The sequence below is a fragment of the Nannospalax galili genome, unplaced genomic scaffold (genome assembly GCF_000622305.1).
Source record: "Nannospalax galili isolate Female #2095 unplaced genomic scaffold, S.galili_v1.0 scaffold209, whole genome shotgun sequence".
Taxonomy (NCBI): Eukaryota; Metazoa; Chordata; class Mammalia; order Rodentia; family Spalacidae; genus Nannospalax; species Nannospalax galili.
Window position 1 is genome coordinate 2,263,997 of NW_008360319.1, and position 4,570 is coordinate 2,268,566.

A 4,570-nucleotide genomic window follows, 5' to 3' on the forward strand; every position below is an offset into this window, starting at 1 on the left:
CTTCTTAGCCGTCTTTATTTCTTCTTTTGAGAACTCTCTGTTCAGTTCCTTAGCCCATCTTTTAATTGGGTTAGTTCCTTTCTTGATACTTTGTTTTTTGAGTTCTTTATATATTCTGGATGTTAAACCTCTGTCAGACGTGTCGCTGGCAAGGATTTTCTCCCATTCTGTAGGTTTTCTCGTCACTTCCTTGGTTGCCTCCTTTGATGTACAGAAGCTTTTTAGTTTAATGAGGTCCCATTTGTTGATTCTTGACCTTTTTTCCTGGGCAGTTAATGTCTGGTTTAGAAAATCCTTTCCTACACCTATATCTTGTAGGTTTTTGCCAATGTTTTCTTCTAATGGTTTCAGAGTTTCAGGCTTCACATTGAGGTCTTTGATCCATTTGGAGTTGACTTTTGTTTGTGCAGAGTGAAAGATAGGGGTTTAGTTTCATTCTTCTACAGGTGGAGATCCAGTTTTGCCTGCACCATTTGCTGAACATGCTGTCTTTCCTCCAGTTGATGTTCTTGGCCCCTTTGTCAAATATCAAGTGGCTGAAATTGCTTGTACTCATATTTGGGTCTTCTGTTTTGTTCCATTGATCTACGGTCAATTTTTTGCCAGCACTGTGCTGTTTTTATGACTATAGCTCTGTAATACAGTTTAAAATCTGGTCTAGTAATCCCCCCGGCATTGCTCTTAGTATTCAGGGTTGCTTTGGCTATCAGAGGTCTTTTGCGCTTCCATATGAATCTTAGAATGTTTTTTTTTCCAATTCTGTGAACAATATCATGGGGATTTTGGAAGGACATCCCATACTCATGGATTGGAAGAATTAATATTGTGAAAATGACCATCATACCAAAAGCCATTTATAGATTTAACGCAATGCCAATCAAAATCCCCATGACCAGCCATTTTAAAAATGTAGGTTCTCACAATTGGATTTAGGTCCACATGCTTGTGTGGTAAGCACTAGCAACTGAACTATCTTCCGTAGGCCCCAGGTAGCCCTTTTAATCATTAGCTATGTAACAATATTAACTCAGATTTTGTTCTTGATTTAGGCTGTGGAAGCTGGACATAGCCCTTGGGAAATATTCTTCCTGCCCACTCAGATAACACCCAAGCAGCACAGTCCATAGGCAGATCCACCTGACATGCTAAGGATTCACATGGCCTATGTTGAGAAATGGAGCTTCTCAATCTCTTCTCCATTGTGCCTACTTATGGCAAGTAGATTCCCAGCACGGAAACTAGTTTCAGTATTTAGCTAGAACATGGGGTTTTATTATTCTGTTCAGAAAGCTTCAAAGTCTACTTTTTCCTTCCTCACTCTTATATGTGGACATAGACATCAGTCTCTTCATATATCAATAAAAAATCCCCCTTAATATACATTATAAGGGGGTTGGGGATTTATCTCAGTGGTACAGCACTTGCCTAGTAAGTTCAAGGTTCTGGGTTACATCCTCAGCTCTGAAAACAACAACAACAATAACAACAGCAGCAACAACTAAAGAAAACAACCCCACCCACCCCCACACACAAAAAACGAGGCAACTAAATACACATTATAAAGAAAAAACCTTGCATGTTAAGCCTCAATAAAAAAATTCTCTAAATTTGTATGCTATATTTTCCTTTGTAACTGTATTTTCAGCATATCTGTGGTTTATAAGGATAATACTGGCCATCACCAGGGTTGATGACTCCTCTTATTCCTTTTTAAAAAAAGCAGTAGAGGTCCCACATGCTGGGATTGCATTATGGCGCACAGCCACAGAAGGGTTATAGGACTAATTTCTGATATCACTTTTTTCAAAAATGAGCCCCTGACTTGAATTTCACCCCTTGAATCTTAGTCTTTGTGCTGCACCACACAGGTAACACAAATAAAATGAAAATCTTTCTTTTCAGGAGAGGTTGACCTTGCTGGTTAAATTTAGGGCATTGATGGTATTCAATGTAAGACTGTTTCCTGGTCTATATATTTTCATGTGATTGTGAATAATTCATTTGCTGGTAAGCCCTTTGTGTTCCATGTTCTTTTCAGGGATGGTTTGACAACCAAATGTTTTGAATTTTTTGAGTGGTGTCAATTTAAAAGGCTTTATTCTATTTTCCCCAAAGTACTCTGAACTTCAGAAAGCACTTGTTCTGATTGGGGATTCTGAAAAAACAGACATCACAGTCAAAGGCAGAGAAAAGCATACACTAGTTCTCATTTTTCAGAAAAGTAATTTTGGGTTAAAGATAGTTCTGTACCTGCCTATACTCCTTGACTGCTTATATAAAGCATAATCCCTCACAGTGATTGGGGATTTATGGTGTCAATAATTGTGCTAAGCACTTTGACCATCTTTATCTCTTTTGATCCTTACAACATCCCCAGGAGACTGTTACTGTTATATCTCATGCTTTACAGATGAGAAGAATACAGCCTGGGGATGCATAGTCTCTCACCCAGGGTCACAGTTAGTAGGGGCTGATCCTTGATGTGAATTTCAGAGCCCTTGATCTTAACCACTTCACTCGCTTGCATTTTTACAAAAGTCAAATAATATAACATTTCTTTTATTGGTTTAAATTTCTGAAAAATCAAATCTTTTTCCCTTAGGAAATTACTATCCTGCTGACATGGCAAAGTCCTTGCCTGGTCACCCCACAGCTGCGTCTCCATGCTGTAGTCCTTTCCTCCCAATCTAGGACTACTTTCTCACTCTGAGTTTGACATCCATGGAGTGTGAGAGACCCATGTTTGCTGATTCTGTGCACAGAGCAGCGATGCCCTGAAAGAGCTCGTCACCAGCATGTTTCAATTCAGTCTTCAGATAGGAGGACAGAGAGAGACGGACTTTGGAAACACCTGCTCCACTAGCAGGTCTTAGGACCAGGGAATTCAGTGGAGAGCATACTCTGAAATCACAAACCTTCCCTGAGAAACTACTGAGCTACCGCTGAGCACTTCCTAAGCATGAGTTATGGTGGCCAGGAGTGGGTAACATCCTCCGAGGATGCATCTCAGGTCCCTTCAGAAAAATAGATGTGCTCACACATCCACAATACTTTTTAAAAACTTTTTTGTGTATATAGTGAATGTATGTGCATGTTTGTGTTTGTGTGTATTGAATGAGTATGTCTGTGGGTGCACTCGTGTGTCCATGAAGAGGCCAGAGGCTGACGTTGGGGCATCTTCATCTATTGCTCTCCACCTTACTTTTTGAGATATTTCTCTCACAGAGCCTGGAACTTGCTGTTGCAGCTAGACTGGTTGGACAGCAAGACCCGGGGGTCTCCCTGCCTTGCCCCCGGCATTGGGTTACAGAAGTGCACTGTTCCACCTGACTTTTATATGGTTGCAGGGGATCTGAACTCACATCCTCAGGCTAGTTCAGCAAGCATTACCCACTGAGTCATCCCCTCTCTGCAGCTCCCCCCCTTCAGGATTTTATTACTAGTTGTGGGTTCTTTTTCTTTTGTAAGGTTGAGCTTGATGTTTATTTGTTGGACTTGATTTTAAATTCTTTTTTTTTTCTGAAAAGCAGATTCCTAAAACCATTTTGCTGTGAGAATGGAGCTTATTTGATGCATTTTATAAATCACTTTGGTTACATTGACAAAGTTTGTGTCCTGAAGGACTCCCAGAAACTCTTGGAGAAGAGCTATTTCTATTGCACTAAAATTAACTGAGAACCAAGATCCGTTAGAAGAAGGAGGGAAAGGTAGATGGGATGGTAGAATTCAAAGAAAGCTCAGTCAGTAATTCATCTAACATCTACTTTTGTAGTAACTGAACTGAACCCAGATATTATAAATAACTGCTTATAGCTAGGAAATGTGCTAAGAAGGAATGATGGAACCTAAATAACGGAAGTCAGAAAGCATGAGCTGCTCTCCACTGTCCATCATAAACTGAGCTTACTGAGAAGATTCATTGATTTCTAAGCTCCTAAGTCAAGCCAGATCAGAAAACCTAGACAACTTTGTCTCTTTATTTCATCACTACTCTGCATATCTTTGAGCATTAAATAGCAGCAACTTTGTCTTCTAAACACCTCTCAGGTCAATCTCTGCCAATTATCCCTCATCTCACCTTGTTTCAGACACCAATTGCCTTCCAGTTAGACGAAGACTAGCTTACTCTAAATGTCACATTTCTTCAGTTGTGAAACAAAGTACATCAAATGGTTTCTTTGGGCTATGGGAGTGTTGGTACTATGGGCCCACAATGAGCCAGACTTGGGTTCTGTACAGGGTGTTCACCATCCAGTGTGGAAGGCAGAGATCTTCAACATACAAAGACAAGTAGCTCTTTTAGAGTGGGCACAGGGCGCCTTGAGTATACATATGGAAGACCTGAGTAAATCTTGGACGGCCAGGAGAGTTTCCAGGAGAAAGAAATGTTGTCTAAGTGGGGCTTAACCGGAGAGCGAGAGCGAGCGAGCGAGCGAGCGAGAGAGAGAGAGAGAGAGAGAGAGAGAGAGAGAATAAAGTAATTAGAAAGAGAAAATGGACAACAGAAAGTTCAGAAAGCAGAAAAGAAAAAGACAGGTCAGATTATTAGGTGTGGGATGCAGATGGTGAG